The 18,767-nt window shown below is 35.0% G+C and overlaps 1 protein-coding gene across 6 annotated transcripts in view; it reads left to right on the forward strand.

Annotated features, from left to right (window-relative positions):
- Positions 1 to 18,767, forward strand: part of FOXP2 (forkhead box P2) — a 502,958-nt gene that overhangs the window by 196,155 nt on the left and 288,036 nt on the right. The gene's annotated exons all lie outside the window — the stretch shown is intronic.

The following is an 18,767-nucleotide window of genomic DNA, read 5'->3' on the forward strand; positions in this document are numbered from 1 at the left end:
AGTCAAATTATGTTTGGAAGCAAATCCTATTTAGTTCAATAGGATGTACTACCTAATAAGTATCTACAAAATTACAGCCTTTTAAGTTCACTGGTTCTTTTAGGGTATCTTTCCTGTGGTGTACTGTGGTCTGTTGTCCCCAAAACTCTTATTCCTACTTAATTTGTATTTCATATGTCTCAGTTCTAATGCTGCTAACTCAGAAATTCAGGCCAGTCTTGAATAAGTAGTGCATGTGCTGGGCCTTGGCAGGGATCTGTGAAAACATAACTTGGATTTGGTTAAATAAGAGTTCTATTATTGTAAACCCCCTTGGCATGGTACTTCATCCCTTAATTTTATTCCCCATCACTAATCTTTTTCCTTTCACTGTTCTATTTAGTATTAAATAATGAAAGTAATGTTGAACCTGCTAAAGTGAGCCTATCAGGACTAATGAGTTCTATAACTTTTGTATGCCTGCACCTGCTTCTCTGTCCCCAGTCTATCATTTTCTTCCTTCTCCTCAATATCTTAATGTAGCTGGGCTTCCGTCTTCCTGCTCTAGAAATATTTCCTCTTAGTGTTTACTGCATCTTGGATTGAATCTTACATTTCCTTCATCTTTCAGCAAGATCACACTTCTTGACAAGTTTTTTCTCTTCAATTTTAAATGCAAGTCTATTAGCAAAAACACTCATTATGGAGTGCAGTTTATTTGTAAAGTCATGCTTACTACTGTGTCAAACCCTGTTTTTCAAATGCTTAACACATTTCAAGAAAAGAGAAATATATTAGTATTATATATTTAATAATGATTTTTAGTATTTAGGAAATATTATTTTAGTGCTGTTAGGTAGTAGCCAGTATGGTGTTGGGGTTAAGCATGTAGGACTGGTTCTCAAGTGATCTGGGTTCTGGTCCCCTGAGACATTTAACTAACAGGGTGACTTTGGGCCAGTCACAGACTCTCAGTTCAACCTACTGCAAGGGTTGTGGTAAGGATAAGACTGAAGGGGGAGGAGAATTATGTAAGCTTCCTTAAGTTACTTGAAAGGAAAAATGCAGGATATAAATACATAAATAGAAGTCATCGTTGTTAATTTTAGTAAATATGGCAATATCATTCAGTTTTATTGATAAAAGAAAAAAGTTCTAGGTTTTGCTCATCATAATTTTTGAGAACAAGTGTGTTGCAACAAATAATATTTGTTAATGAAACATTGTGAAATAAACAAATTTTAGTTGAACCTCTCATTATATAGCTGTTAACGTTTAGAGTGAGAATTATGTTCCCTCCCACCCTTACTGATGAGCAATCTCTGTATGAATAAAGTTATTCTGCAAGGCTATTTCCCTAAGAAATAGTCTTTCAAATACCTAGTACAAGGCATACTAGTTCAAGTGTTAGGCAGCAGTGTGAAATACCAGGTTTATTAGAATGCATTAATTTGTCAGAGACCTTGCTTGAACACTAACAGGAGATGTGATTACTTAAAATGTAATGTTTGAAGAAATGGTTTCATCTGAACTGAGGTGGGGAGGGGAGCTTTGTTCATTGTTAAAGGGATTACAATTATGTGAAATATGCTTCATATAGTAAATATATGATACATTTGGCTTTGATGTTTTGAGTTTAATGGGGTTCATGTAGTTAATAATTGTTATTTTATTCTAAACAGTTGGTTCAATAATAATTCAAGTTATAAATTTAACTTTACTTTTGGGACAGTGAGGGTGGAGGAATGGTGTTTGTTTATGCTTTAAAGCATGGATTTAAAGGAGCTTGCAAACATTTAAGATAATTTGAAAATGTATGATAAGAGTTGTATGTTTTGTGAACTTATTTACAGATGTACAGGATATTTTGTCCTTTTAGGGCAGTATATAATGAAATGGCATTCTAGTGGCAAAAAAACTGAAGTGTGATTTTATTCTTTTCTAAGAATATTTTGTTTATGCTGCAGCCATAAACTCAGTCCTTGAAAATAAAAGTGAAGTACCCTGAAAAGTATCACATGATGGCACTGTTTCCATTTCCACCTTCAATATTATAAAATTGAGCTATAGTAAACCAGTATTAAAAATAGTGGGTAATGCCAATGTACTTTGTATAATTTATGTAAAAGAAAAATCTCACTGCTATAGTTATTAATATGGGTATTAAAATACATCAATAGACTTTGAAGAAGTATTTTGTAAGCTTACATATTTGAAATATCTTTCTTTGATTATAGTCAAACTGTTTTCCAAAAATATTTTAATTCAAATAATGCAGAAGTGTGCAATTTCATTAGTTATTTTTTCTTATGTGCTTTCTGCAATTGAGGGATTAGTACAGTGTATACATTCTTATATTTAATTTTAATCTTTATCTATAAACAACATCATTAATCCAGATGCACTTTGGAAACTGCAAAATGCAAATTATGTTTCCTTTAACAAAATAGTCTGCCAGGTACTGTGGTCAGGGGAAGACCTGAAGAGAACAATAACTATGTATTGATCTGGGGGACATCAGTGTTAAAATAAAGTGTGATTTAGAATACATGCATGCAAGAAATGTGAGCCGCCCCAAGGCTTCGTTGCAATGGGGGCGGCATAAAAATGTTTTAAATAAATAAATAAGAAATCTGATTTTATTTGCTCCTGCAGACTTAAATATCTTGTTTTGCTATTGATGATATCTTACGTAATTTACTTACAAATTAGCAGTAACTGCACGTTGGAGCTGAGAAATAGTCATTGACTGGTTATCAAAGTAAGCTTGTCCAGTTTAGGAGTAAACTAAATATTATATTCAGTTGTGAGTATAAATAAAATTAATATTCATGTGCCAGTATTAAAGAAAATGTACTGCCAGATGTAGTGAAAGCCAAAAACCCAGTGGTAGTACAGCATCTAACACCCAAACTATTGTGCTCAAGTAGGTATTTATACTTCAGGAATATCTTCTGCCAGAAACCTGTTCTGAACTGTGCGCTGTTTTGCTGTATGTTCATGTTCCAAAAGGAAGAAAATGAGGGAATAGGCAAACCATTACAATGAACCACTTAAGTCCTTCTGATGTCATCATTGGCCATGTTTTATAATAAGCTGTTTAAAATCCAGTACTAGGAGGACTTGATGTGTGGTGATTGTTTAATTGCTAAAACAATGCCTCCCCACTCTGCCACATGCACATGCGCTTCTGCACACATAGTACTTAAGCATCACCATTGTGCTTTGTAATATGTGCTAAAGAAAACAGTTTTGACTTGTATGGCTAACTTGCAATCCTTAAAATAATTAAAAATATTGTTTAGAGAGTTTAAAAATCTTATTCTATCTATTCTACTGGGTAATGTGTTGACAAAAGATTCTCAGTCATGTGTTTGACAGTTGATGGTATAATAATTTGTATAATAAAAGATACGAGACTACTAATATTTGGAAGATTATTGAGAGGTTGTTTAAAGGCCTAGTGGCATAGACTGGGCTTCGATGACAAAATTAGAATATAAAAGAAAAAGCATTATTCACAGCTGTCTATTCATTTATGTGTCCATTTGTTCATGTATGAGGTGAGGAATTTCAGATTACAGAAACAGTAGACTTCTTTCTTTACTGTATTTTGCCATGCAAATTACTAGCAATTTCCAAGGGCCAGTGTTACTTTTCAGGACAAATTTCACACAATAGGAATTCAGTGATTATTCATCCAGTTTAATTAATTCAATTAAATAAGTCTGATGCTGTCAGGTGTTCTTTTAATAATTGAATCAACATGCAGATACATAATAAGCATAAAAGCGTTTCTAGCTGCAGTTAATTTGGATCTAAAAGAATCTACTATTCCACTACATTTGATATAGATTATTCTATAATATTTCAGTAATGGGTTGCACAAAGGCTGCCTTTTAATTCTTTGCTTTCTCAAATGTCTTTATATATAATGGTTTAAAACAGAAGGTGTTCAAGAGAGGGTGACCTTTTTCCATTACCATGGTTCCTGTCATTAATGCATTATAATTTTCTTTAGAAGTCTGGAAAAAAATGTGTGTATGCAGTCTGTAGCAACTATGAATAAAAGCATGTTCATGAAAGTTTAGAATTGCTTGTTATTACTACAAGGTTGGGGAGGGGGGGAAGGGGAGGAAGTAATTTTATTGTTATTTTTACTGTGAAAGTTTAAACAAACCTTAGACTTTTTTTATACAAAGCAGTTACAGGCTTGAAAGTTTGGCATCTGTAGCTTGAGCAGCACTTAATTTACTTAGCTTCTAAAAATAGTATGATCCCATAGCTAAATCTGAATCAAGCAGAAGACTGTATTAAGACTGGATGGTGCACAAAACTAGCAGAATGTCTTAGCATGCTACAATACTTTATTTTATTGTAGCAGTATTATAATGAAATATATGTTTACTAAAGGAAAAACATAGTAAATAATTTTCTTGGTGTGCTCTCAGCAGTACTTGATGTCATAATTATTGTAAATATTAATTGCTGCACTGAAAATGTAAGCATGATGACTTTGTATTAGATGAAAATAGTCTGTGTACTGGTAAATAGATAATCATACAAAAGTAATTGGGGTTTTAAAACCCCAATCTATTCTGCCAGCATGAGCTCGTTTGCATGTTAATCACAAGAGTGATTTCCTACTTCACAAGCAAGTTCACAGTCTTTCATAACCACTTTTAATTGCATTTAAAATGTTGCAGGGTTAGGATATTAGAAATGGAGGCGTATCTGTGTCAAATTAATAAAAATATTGCTGAAAATCTTTATAGACTAAAGGCTATAATATTTTTAAGGCCTTGTATTTTTTAATTAGCATACATAAAGGTGTATTATAGCATATTTTTATCTAGGTGAAGTATATTGGATCTTATAATGGATTAATTTACAAATCTAGTATTCCTACCTAGAAAGCTGAGAAATGAAAACACAATTACAGGCTGGACCTAATAGGTAGTTTTAGTGGGACAACTCATGGATACACTAGTATCTTAATTACTCTCATATTAATATGACATCATTTCATAAAACAGAAAATTGGCTACAATATAGCCCATTTTGTTGATGATACTGACCATATATTCCTGATATAGAATAGCTTTTGTTAAATGTAAAATTGTGCATCGGTATACTTTTTGCATTTTAGAGATTCAATCAAGTGTATTACAGAAATTAATTGCAAAAGTATTTGTCTATCTCTATGGTTCATTTTTAAAAAATCTAACTGGATATTCTTAATACTTAATGCAAACAAATCTTTCAATGGATGCAAATAATATTAAGTGTGAGAGTTAAAGTATTTAAACTTAGTACTTTGTGATTTTAAAGAAGTGGTTGTAGAATTGGATAGGCAAATAGAATTGGGTAATATCTAAAATCTATAACAATAGCTTTCCAGTTTTGAAGTATAGGTATAATATACTGTCAATATTGAATTTTAAGTGAACGTAAGATATTCACATTGTAAGATTCAACACAACTTCTCTTATAATCTGTGCAGTTAAATGTCAAAGTTAAGACAAAATTGCTTGTTCTTTGAAGTGACTAAGGAAGAATTGTAGTTTTCTAGTAAAATAGTGTAAGTTCACAATGATTACAGTATGATCATTCTCAAAGATACAAAGCTAATTTTTAGTCAAGCTGTTGAAAATTGTATTTAAGAAGATGAAGAGTTTGACGATTAAAGAGAAAAAAAGAACCCTCAGTTTTGCAAAGGATATATTTGCTTTTATCACCAGGTGTTCTTTCTAATATAAATTACCAAGATGATGTTTCCATAACATAGCTTGGGGTGCTCTGGAGATTAAAACTACCAAAACAGATGTATTAAATTTTTCATAGGGAGGTTCCACTAGGGATAATATTCCTTTTCCCATTTTCCAGATGTTTTATGTAATTCTGCATCTTTCTAAACCCAAATCGTTGCTTTTCCAGAAAAAAAAGCACTATGGAGACTGAGATGAAAGGCAGGAACTGTTGAAATGTTAATTTTACTATCTGCTATAGAGGGCTGATACCTTTTTTGTATTTTCTTCTACTCCCAGTAGCTCAGTTCTGTTTTATGAATGTTGTGGTATTTCAGTTGTTTGAAGTTTAGAAACTTGCAGCACCAGTGTATCAGAATATAATGGCACATAGTCTGTGACACAGTGAAAGATTGCCTTTGGTCCCTCTGAGTTATGCTTTCCCACTTTTAACTTTCTCACCAGTCATTGATATAAAACACAACAGGGAAATCATTTAACAATTATATTATAATAGGATAACTTTATTTAAGATGTTTCCTAATCACAGGGTCTGGAGTTGAATGGTATATATGTCTGAGGTCTGATTCAAGCATTAACTGAGACGGTGTGGGACCCACATTCATGTAGTGAGACAAGGCCAGCAGCAAAGGTCAGTATGATAGGGCAGCTGTTCATGATCATGGAGCTCAGAAGGATCTGTTCATCAAGTCTGCATCTTTAGGGACTATTACAAACTCCTACTGTGCTTTAAATAAATGCTTAAGAGAGCACTTCTCTATTTACACTTGCATTCATTTTCCAGGTTCACAGGCATAGCTCACAGGTTGTATCTGTGCGCAGAGAGGAAAAAGCTTATACTGCATTGCTTATGATGAATAAGGAGGCTGCTCCTGTTACACATGCTAGTTACTTACTAAGCCAAACAAGGGGGTGAAAATGGAGGAGAAATATGGAGGCTGAGTGCCAGTCCCCCATGTAGCTGCAACCTGACCATACCCAAGCAAGATAAACATACCAGTGCCTAAACTATGTGGCAGACTCATCCAGTCTGGTACCCTCCAGATGCTTTGGACTACAGCTCCCAGCATACAAGACTTTTGGCTGTGATGGTGGGACTGATGGGAGTTCATCTGGAGAGCACTGGCTTGGGGAAGGATGCTATATGGTAATGTTATGAAGCCACCAAATGCCTGAAAAAAGACATAATTTCTGGATCTTTACTGGGCAGTACTAACAGTGCAATCCTACACATATCTTTTCAGAAGTAAGGCACATTTAGTTCAATGGGATTTATTCCCAAATAAGGACTACCAATAAAGAAAATAGACAAACGCAGTACCATATTTTATTAAACTATAATGGTCTCTCCTTAGATGTTCCATTTTGTCTGCACTTAAAACAGCATTTCTGTTTCATTTTTCAGGAAGTGGTAATTGTACGCAGTCCATTTGTTTGAGCTTATGAATCAGCTTGGCTTGTATGAGAAGGAAGAGAAGGGGCTAAGGGAACCTTCTGATTCTCAGGTGCCAGATGCCATCAGAAAGCTAGAGCCAGTCTTCTTTCTTGATTCCTGCCATCTGCTAATATATAGTTGATACCACACCACTCTGCTAACATATGGAAGTCAGCCATTCTGGCATGGAAGGAACAACTTTCCATTCCATATGGTTCCTTCCTCTTTATCGTAATATTGTACACTGTAAACACATGGTATCTGCTCTCAACAGTCTTCTGATAGTGTATTTCAGCTCTGCTTTACATATAATAAAAAGTTGTTCTTTGTAAGTGAGTAGGATTTCATTGGGTGCTACAGACTAATTACAGCAATATCTAGAATGAGGAGTGAAGATTTAAAGATCCATGTAGTTCTTTGCGTTACATTTACCCATCTATGCAGAACTTTCTGTTTCTCTGACGGTTTAGTGACATTGGAAACATTTTGAGTATCAAACTAATTTCTTTCAGTAGAGTATAGATAGTACTTATGCTAATATTGCTGCTTTTTTTTCTTCAGAAAATGTTCCATATATAGTATGATCAGCCTTTGCTTAGGAACAGTTTTGCTTGGTCAGTAGTATTGCCTACTTTATCTTGTTGCTTCACCATTTTTATTCCACCATCTACAGCACACACATTTACTTTTCTAGTTTTTCTTTATTTTACTTTGTTGTACAGTTTTTTTGTTAAAGAACCTCTGGGGTTGAGCTATGTATAATTTATAACAGTTTTTCTGAAATGAAAACACATAGCCCACAGTTTCTGGGTGTTGCAATATCTGCATGTGACTCTTCGGCAGTGCTTTCAAAGCAATGACTTCCCTTACAACAGAACTACAACATTAAGGGAAGCCCATCAGATTGTTCATAATAAATCAGAAAGAATTGAATATTTATAGCACAACAAACCTGACTGGGTTAAAAAGTCAAGGCTTTTACAGTGAGAAGGGATGTAACTCAGGAAGTTACGTTAAACCTGCTGTATAATATACCTAGACTCTGTTTGGCTTGGGAATAACCAGCAGTTGATGGTTATAGCATAGTAAGGCTAGTTGCAAGTTATGGGTTAAAAAGCCATGTATTCAGAAAGGAAGGTGACTTTTACCTTACCCAGAGTCAGACTGTTGGTCCATCTAACTGTGTATTGTCTACATTGACAGGCGGTAACTCTATGGATTTCAGACATGAGTGTTTCCTCTCTGTACCCTGCAATGCCAGGGACAGAAGTTGGGACTTTCTGCTTATAAAACACATACTTTACCACTGAGGTAAAAGACCTCCTGTTATTTTTCCTCACTGATTCACTGCAAATCATATTTATGTGTCATGGTTAAAACAAATAGTGAAGAGGGGAATTTTGCAAAGTATAAATTTGCCATCCTTTTACACCAGCAGCAGGCCTGAGTAAAATGTGTAATTAAAAAGAGATCAAAGATGAGGGGGAATTTAAATTCTTTGAGCATCTTGTTAACATGGGGGGATTGTTGTAAGCCGCCCCGAGGCTTCGGCGAATGGGGCGGCATAAAAATGTTTTAATAAATAAATAAATGAATAAATAAATATGAGAGAGAGAAGGTAGCTCTATGGAACAAAGGTAGATCTGTTTGCTTTTTTCAAGTTGAAATTGCCAACTGAAAATCCAGAGGATGTTATTCTTGGAAATAATTACAGAATATGAGCCAAATAGGAGTGATTTTTAAAATTTTATTTAAAATTTGAATTTTCTTCATAATTTTAAGGAGTCTTATTAGGTTCAGGAGGTCAGCAATGAGAAGGAAATGTGCTATAATATGAAAATTGGAAGAAACAGAAATGAACTGTCCTGTTATCATTTTGTTGCTTTCATACTATGTTTTTACAGATACATAGATTTGATAATTTTTCAAATTCACAATACAAATGGTATGTTAGACAATCTTTCCATGTTTGCTGTAGAATGAGCATACATGCACAAGGACAACTGTGGATTCTATTATCAGAGAACATACCTCCTTTAATTGGTTGATTAGTTTTTAGTACTGAATTGCTCAGTGTTAAACATGCCAAGTGCACAGCCAGTGTAAAACTTAGGAGTTGTCACCATCTTGGGTCTGCGACATTGTGCCTGTGATCTAGCTAAAAGTTGCATTAGCCTTTCTAGAAACTAAAAACAACATTATAAAAATAGCAGGTAATTTGTGTTTGGAACCAAACATAAGTTTATTATTGTATTAATGATTTCCAGGTTTCCCATTGCTTTAGTCACTGTTTTGGTATTTTTCTTCAACTGGAAGACTCTCACTTATTGCTATTAAGTCTTCGTTAGATGTTTGCAAACTTTTCCAATTTAGTTCCATCTGTGAGATTTGTTAATGTGTTAACTTTCTTTTCCAGATCATTAGTGAAGTTAAATAAAGCTGGTGTGAACACTAAAGTTTTCGTACATCAAATTGCCAATTTGATAAGTTTTCAGTTATTGTTACATCATGTTTATCTATTTATTTTCTTTCAGACATGTTATTGTAGTTTTAATTATTATTTCAGTATACCAGTGAAGTTGCATAATCAGTAAGTTTATCTAGGAATTGTATCATGAAAAAATACTGGGATCTAAGGAGAGTATTTTCCTGAGAAATCAAGCTTTGATTCTCACATAAGAATTTTTGTAAATTGAAGCATCTTTTAATGTCATATTAGTGCTCCAGTTCATAATGTTAAAATTGATTTTAGTAAAGTTCACATCAAAGTTTACCCTATAATTGCAGACTTCAGTAAAATTTTGATAGCATAACCCACACTTAAGCATTGACTATAGGTTAGAGTTGAATTGTGGATGGGTGAAACATGGCTTATTAAGTTGTCTGAACCTAGCCAAGATAACAAACAAGGGTGAATAACCTGCAGTTCACAACCAAACATCAAACCATAGGTCTCTTGTTAATAAGATACGGCCTGTTAGCATGACTACATTCAAAGAACATGATAGTTCATGATAGCCCATGCTTCAACGTCAACCTGTTTTCAACCCTTGAGTGTGGATAATTGTGTTTCCTGAACCCCATCAATGAGTTCAGTGGGGATTATTCCCAGATAAGTGGGTATACAACTGGAAAGATCAGTTTCTGGTAGCCTCACTAGAAGTCACATGACTATTGGTTCTCAATGAGTTCAGTAAGACCTAAGCATATCTATTTTAGATCAGATCCAGCTCAGCATGGTTATCCCCTTTGCACTGATAGCATTCAAAGAGACAGTTACTACTTTTAAACAAAACATAGATTAAAATGAATAATAAAAAACATACTGTCTTTTCTTGATGTAGAATGATGACCTGTGGTCTCATGATGTTGCTATTGAAGAGACCTTTTCTTTGATTGCCACCTGCTAACTAGTAGCATCAGGAATACCTAGTGTAGGATCGCCAGTGATTTTCTGAGTGAACAAATGAGAGCAAATAGGAAAATATTGATCTTTTCTTTTTTTGATTTCATTGTACTCTACATGCTGCTAAAATGGAAGGATTGGGAGGTCATCCTGTCCTGTGCTGCATAAGAGGCAGCAATTCAACATGAGAAAAATGTTCTGGCAGTGGAGAGACCATAAAGAAAATAACCTGTTGAAATTGTTTTGTTTTGTTTTATTTATTTATTTGAAGGCATGGTAGTCCGGTCAATAAAATAAGCCTATATGCCATGTTTTATCAGAGATGCCTTTAGAACTTTTTAAAACTATCTTTAAAATCACTCGTATATTACAAAACATATGCAGCACAATCCTGTATACGTTTTTTAAGAAATAAGTCCAACTGAATTCAGTGAGAGTTTATCCTAGCTTAAATATATCTAATATTGCAGTTTTAATGTTGCATATAGCACTAGAAATATTTACTTCACAATTCCTTTGTGCAACTGATAGGTTATTTCTGTAGCCTAAACATTGCCTAGAAAGTTGAGTAGTTTTTAGTGACAAAATAAGGTTAGGTTCACGTTAAAGAAATGTCCAAGTACAATATGATACGCTCTTAAGTAAGTGCATGTAGGACTGCAGCCTTAGCTTGCTTAGGTGCTCTTACTGCAAACAAGTTTGAATCACTGGATTCAATGCGACTCAGTAAATACATTTAAAATTGAGGTTCCATTTAAAACAATAACAAATTTATACCTCCCTTCCTTTCCATCATATTATAAATTATTGCAAACTGCTTGTACACATAGATCCTGGGTAGCAGTGAGTTCTATCTGCCTGAACAAATACAGTTACTTAGACTGGCATTTGCTTCTGCTCATTTTTCTCCCACGGTGACCTCCTTTACTTGATCAAAGCAACTTGAATTCCTATCAGACTACAATCTTTAATTCAAATGGATGAAGGAGCAGCTTGCAAGGACTGCATGAAGAAACAAACTGGGCTACTCACTGCTGTCAAACTTTGCCTTTGTCTTGTGTACGTACGATTTTCTCATGAAAATCTGTACTCTTTTCAAAAGTTTGCATTTAAGTAGCAGCCACTTTTAAAGAACTGTTATCTCTCTACATAGAATGAGGAAAGTATTCATATTGCCACAGATGAAATCTCTGAATTACATGAAATAGCATGGACAAAAAAGGAACATAGATACGTAAGTGTATGTGCAGGCAATTAATGGTTAATGAAGGATTAGAATGTGGTGCTTTTAAAATGATTTTGCAATATTCCTAAAATGGTTAGTATTTCATGTAGAAATACTTTATTGCCTACATGGCATAATCAGGGTATAAATCATCTGTTGAGAACAGATTTTAAGAGAAAAGAACTATAACATAAACTTCTTTTCTTTGAAAATTGAAAAGCGTTTTGAAAAATGCAGAAGTTTGAGATTAATATCAGAAATGCATGTGAAAGTGTAAGCAGTTAAGAGTACATCTTCCTTTATTTTCAGAAATCTCAGTTGTGTGCTCCTCAGAGCATGCAAAATCTACATAGTTGCCTTGTAATAGAGGGGAAAAACCCACCTTAATTTTTGTGTTTCATTCGTATACTCAGATGTGTCCAGTTCAGATCAACAGTCTATCCATTGGCCGGAGTGCTAAGAATTAAACTCCCTGCTGCATCTTTTCATATTTTTTTTTAGGAGTGGCAGATTGGGCAATTATGGTTAGCATTAACCTTCAAACTGCAGTTTACATACTCACTTTAAACCATGATTTCGAATTGTGCTTTGTTGTATCTTCTGAAGTGAGCCTCTGTATTGAAATTTTGGAGTAGACTTTCAGGACCTTATTTCACACACAGCCACTGGATTCAGTTCAGTTAGCATAAGATGTTCTGATGTCCTATTGATGCCAGCACTTAAGTGTGCTTAGTTTTCTCTTATTTCAGGGAATTGCACAGTTATATATTTTGTAGGAAAAGTATAAACTAGCTGTTTAGAGAGCAGTTGTAACAGGTTGCATTAACTTAAATCTTTCATTAGAGAATATGAATAACATTGGCAAAGGTATGATAAATGTACAGACTGAAATGCCAGTGCAGCCCAAAAACTCCCTTCTGAAGATACATACTTAAAAACAGGATTTTACAATATTGTAGCATAAGTTACTTCGTTTCTGTTAAAACAAAACAACCTCTACCCCCCAAAGTAGAATTTGATAAACTGTCTTAAAATTAGTTTTAAAAATATATTTTGGGTTGGTGACAGATTATTTTGTTAAGGAAGCAGGTTCCATATGTAACATTAGAAAATCATTGTGTGGCTTGATATTTTCCTATTAGGGTAAGACATCCTGTAATGTAAAGAGGATGTCTGAAGTTATTTACTAATTTTACTGTGCCAAGCTGTGATTGTTTAGTCTGCTAACACTTTCACTAACATATATTCTGGATAGTGGTTACTTATTTTCAAAGCAAATGCTAAATCCAGGAAGACATTGCTTTTCAATAGTTCCTTTTCTGGCAGAAGAATTTGATGTGTGTTTTTGTTCAGTGTTCTTTCAGTACTTCTACTGTAGTTGTTGAAATCTATACTTTATATGATCTCATTGTGCTGCCTGCACTTCATTAATGACTGACTTTGTTTGGGGCTTAGGAACTGAAATATTTTTCATATGACATTGCCCTATATAAGTACAGTGCACCAGCTGCAAAAACCACAGACCATCTGATTTTGAGGTTTTTGAGGCTGTGAAAAGTTCAGTTGCTCGGACGAAGGCATATCTGTACTTTCATCACATGGAAACGGAACTACTGTAGACTAGAAAAAAAGGTCACAATAGTTTTGATTCATATAAAGATGAATAGTACATTTTATGGGAGTCAAATTTTGTTTTGTTGAAGATTTAAAAGGTAGCATTGTTGAAAATTTAAAGTTTAAACAAATACTGTTATGCTTTCTATTATATCTTTGTTCATTTGCTCGTTTGCTTGTGCCTAATACTGAAGCCTCATCAGGTACTTGGATTATGTGGAGCAGTTTAATTTTTATTTTGAGAGAATGAGACACCAAGCTGTTCTACAGATATTGACTCATTCAGGTCATACTAGTTCAATGGAATCAAAGGATATCCTTTGGTCATTAGGAAAATGGCATATAAAAATTTATAAAGTTGCTCGCTCGCTTGCTCTCTTTCTCCCCCCCCCCCCGGTGTGTGTGTGGGGGGATGCTGTTGCAACAGTCTTTGCTTCAGAAGTTGCCACCAGTTGGAAGGCTGCATGATGGTCTTTGAGTGATTACTACCACTGGGAGGGGCAGGAGTGGAAGCTCCACTTTATGCATAGCTTAAACATATCCACTCAAATCAAAATATCAAAATGGATTCCTGTGCATGAGTTGGTAGGGCAGTGGGTTCCTTCTGACGGGGCTAAACAATGGAGACTCAAACGTGACAAAGAACAAAGTGAGAACTAAAAGTGTATTTAAGCAGATTGCTCTAGATGGTAAAAGCAGCAAGCTAAACCAAACATGAAGTAACATAACAAATACATAAAATATGCAGTTCTAACCCTGATGTTTAATGCAGATGGGATAGAGATGCTTCTATTTAGTCAAAAGGCAGATCAAGGGACAATGATTCAGCCAGTGCTGAGAGGGGTAAAATAAAAAGGGATTGTGAAGATCTCCAAAGGTTGAGGATAATTCCAAAAGGCATCAAAATGACAAATGTGGTTCATTGTAAGCAAGTGTAAAGTGATGCATGTTGGGGCAAGAAACTGAAACTTGAAGTATGAGCTGAGGGAACTTTAGGAAACAGCAAGTGACCAAAAAAGAGCATTTGGGTTTGTGGTACACCACTTGAAGAAAATGTCAATCCAGCATGCAGCTGCTGAAAAAAAGGCTATCTCCTATGTTAGGCTATACAAGGAAGGTACCTGAAAATGAAACGTACTGCCTTTATACAAATCTATGGTGCAGCCACATGTAGAATATTGTGTACAGTTTGGTCACTGCACTGGAAAAAGAGCATTGGAGAGCTGGAAAAGTTCTGAAAAGGGCAATCAAAGTGATCAAGGGGTTGGAACAATTCTCCTATAGAGGACAAGTAGGATTCATTAGCTCAGATGAGGCTTGATGTAGAGAAAGTGTAACCTGGAGTCATCCCATGAAATAGATTGCTGCAAAATTCAGGACAGATAAAAGGAAAAACTTGTTCACATAGTAAATCTATTGAATTCATTTTCAGAAGATGCAGTGATGGTTCCCAGTTTGTCTTTTAAAGGGTATGGGATAAATTCCTGGAGGATAATTTTCCATAATCAGTATATCTACCCTCAACCTCCTGGGCCACTGTATTACTTCAGATGGGCTTAACTAAGAGGTAGAGAGAAGCAGAGATTGGGAAAGTTTCATTTGCTAAATAATGTTCTTTTATGTTCTTCTGGAGCAGAGTAAATGTTTCCGAGACTCCACCCATACCCTCCAATTTTCATAATATTTGAATAATTAGTACATTTCTTCCATCTCTAGAACTCTCTCACATACCTTTTTACGTTTGATTAAAAAGTAGCTAAAAACTTGCTCAGTTGCATGCTAAGTGAATTTTTATGGGTGAGGTTCATATGCAGAGCAAATAAATACCTGAAATTCTAGGCTAACTGTTTTCTTAATGGTTATAATGCTTATAAATAATCAAATGGCCTGCTTAGTTGTAAATGATGGATTGATAACAGCTCATGTAACAATTTTAAAAATGACCATATTTTCAACTTAAGCATCTTAGTTTTCTAGTCTGAAAGATGTTTAACCTATTTCAAAGTAGCGCATGGCAAGTCTAAACAGTGAGCATCATAGTTTCATTCATGAACCATTTATTGTTATTAGAAAATATTTATGTATTTTATAATACACAGGATTTATATAATGCTTCATATTCCAGAATGTAGAATTAAGAATGGTTAATAATAATAATAATTACATTGCATTTATATCCCACCATGATCAATGAACCCATATTAATTACACCTTGCCTGATTGGATAAATAATGGTGAAAATAGCCATTTTTTCTCCTGAAATATTAAACCATTTGTAAATCTTTTACAGTTCATGCATTTACACAAATACATAAAAACAGATTTTTAAAAATTTACATTATTTTGCTGTTGGGAGTGCAGCCGTATGGAAAACAATTCTTTATATTTGTAATGTAGTACAAGGTTGTGGCAGATTGTGTCTAGCACATCACAGGATCAGTTGATGTTGATGATGATGTTTCAAACAGATGTGTGTTCCACATTTCCATGAGCTCAACATATTGTGTGGGTGTACACACACTGTTGTTTATTCCTGAAATTTGTTTTGTTTGGAGCTAGTTGAAATTGTGAGATAAAGAGAAAACAGTCATAAGAAAGATGAATATAAAAACCCTAAGTATTTACTATCAAACCAGTGTAGACCATAGCCAACAAAATAAATGTGGGATTTGTGATTAGAAGAATGATTTTAAAATGTTGTCCCACAAATTGGTTACCATTATGCATGTCCTTTTTCTTTGGAGATCAATCCTTTGTTCTCAGGAAAGTCTCCCAGTGAGCATAGGATTCTTTGGAGTCTCCCCTCTGAGACTGTAGGCACTACAAGTTCAGAACAGGGACCTTGATTTCTGCCCCATCGTAGCAACTGGAGAAAGAACTGTGTCGGCTGCTTCCAAAATTACCTCCGTTTCTTCCCATGCTACAGACATCAGCTCAGCAGAGCATTGTGTGCATAGAAGCCTGTGAGTCTGGAGGTTCTTACAAGGAAGCATTCCATAGGATTTTGCCCTTAATAGGTTGGGGCTTGATTGGCAGATTGTGAGCTCAATCTTTAACCACTACAACAAATGAGACAGAGCTCTTGCACTTCATTTTCAAAACTGATGTCCAGTTGCACATGCTATGATAACTTAATGAAAGAACACAGACGTGTTCTATACTTTATATATTTCTCAGGATGTTAATATAATCCTGATGCTTTGATCATCTACATTGCACAACATTTCTAGAAGGCAATTCTGGCAAGCAGAGTTAAAAATCTCTGAGGAACTGAAAGCAAGGAACAGTTCCTGGTTATCTTAATAAAGTTTCTCTCAAACAGATTTATTTCTAATTGCTTTCTTTATTTATGCTTAACTGTGAGATTTAATTACACTTAGAATGTTGTCTTAAAAAGGTAAGTGCTAAGTTAATACATTTGAACTATTAGGCTGAATACATCATTAATCTGAAGCTCTCTAATATCATAGGTTGTTGATGTTATATATTGCACTTATCTTATTACTGCCCAATAGTTAAAGCTCTCTGGGCTGTTCACCCCACTCCCAAAAAACAACAACAACAACAACAAAAACCCCTCCCACAATATAAGATAGTAACAAAAAATAAGGTAAAATAATATAAAATCTCTAACATCCAAAATTCAAGCAATTTAAATTGCTAAACATTTACATTTACAGTAAGAATCTAGATGTGTTAGAAACAGCTGGCATACAGTAAATGCCCTATCAAATGCTAGATAGTCTTAACCTAGTACCAGAAAGGAGACAGCCTTAGTGGCAGACAGACTTCTGCAGAGAAAGCATTTCATAATTATGAATCACCATTGAGAAGGTCCACTCTTTTATTACCATCTCATGAGCCTCTATCAGAGGAGGCGCTCTGAGGAAGGTCTCTGATGTTGGGCATATTGTCCAGGTAGGTTCAGGTCAGGAGGGGCAAAGTACTGTGGTCCGAAGCTCTGAAAGCTTTTTAAGGTTAAAAATAGCATTTTGTCTCAGACTTGGAAACTTGTAGCTAGCTGATGCCAGTTGGACAGAATTGGTGTTATATGCTCAGACTTTCTGGTCCTTCTTGTTAATATGGCTGCTGCATTTTGCAGCTTCTGAACAGTAAGTCATTGTTTTCAAGGGCAGCCCCCCAAAAATGACTTACAATAATCTAAATTGGAGGATAGATTTTTGTTGAATATACTTAGGCAAGTAAGAATATTTCCTAAGCAACAGCACTCTAATGAGATTGCAACCAGAAGAAATGTTGGTGATATCAACATTTGGTGGTGTTGGTGTTGGTTACCTGAAGGAGTGCTTGCATCCATATATGCCCAGCCGCCCCTTGAGATCGGCGGGGGAGGCCCTTCTCCGGTAACCCTCCGTGAAAAAAATTAGGAGGGTGGGTACTCGGAGGAGGGGTTTCTCTGTGGTGGCGCCTAAGTTATGGAACGCGCTCCCCAGAGAGGTCCGCCTGGCGCCGTCATTTGTTTTTCGGCGCCAGGCGAAGACCTTTTTATTAAAGTGGCATTTTAACTGTTAATATTATTGGATTTTATCTGGCCAGGGCGGCTTATTTTATACTGTATTTTTGTATTTTTAATTTAATGTTTATATTTTTGATTTATATTATAATTATTTTAACTTACTGTTGTAAGCCGCCCCGAGGCTTCGGCGAATGGGGAGGCATAAAAATGTTTTAACAAATAATAAATAAAATATCTTGGAAACTGACATAATTGAACTTGCATCAGATTTATTCTTCAGCTTTCACTGGAGTGTCTTTAAGTGCTGAGCTACAACTTATGTGTGGTAGAATTTAACAATAACTCCTGAAAAAGTTTCTTTTCCCCTTGGGGGATTGCTCTAATTTTTCATGTTTCTGGAGAGGTGGGTTTATGGTAGGAAAGACTCCACAATGAATAGGCTTGAACAGTAGACCAAGGAGCACAAAATAGATTGTTCTTAGCTTCTGTTTACTAAGAAAATGCTTATCAAGTTTTCAGGCATACGTTTGGAAAAAAGCACTGGCAGCTACCAACTCTGAGCAGCTTTACCAACTTACGAGATTCTGGGAGCCAAGAAATCCATTTGTTTTGTATAAGTGTCTCTGACTTTGCCAAGAGCAATGGATACAAGTTCAGGGCAAATTTTAGTTCTTCCACTTAATACAAGGTTTTGTCTCTCACTTTATGCACACCCCATATTCATCAATGTATTACTAGTATTACTACTACTAGTAGTAGTAGTATTACTAATCAGAAATTCAGGGGAAAACAGGAAACAATATACGCTATCAGCAGAATAATGTAAATAAACATGAAAAAGTATAATCTAAAAATGATACAAA

Source organism: Varanus komodoensis, unplaced genomic scaffold, assembly GCF_004798865.1.
Source record: "Varanus komodoensis strain SLA01 unplaced genomic scaffold, ASM479886v1 scaffold13_1, whole genome shotgun sequence".
Classification (NCBI taxonomy): Eukaryota; Metazoa; Chordata; class Lepidosauria; order Squamata; family Varanidae; genus Varanus; species Varanus komodoensis.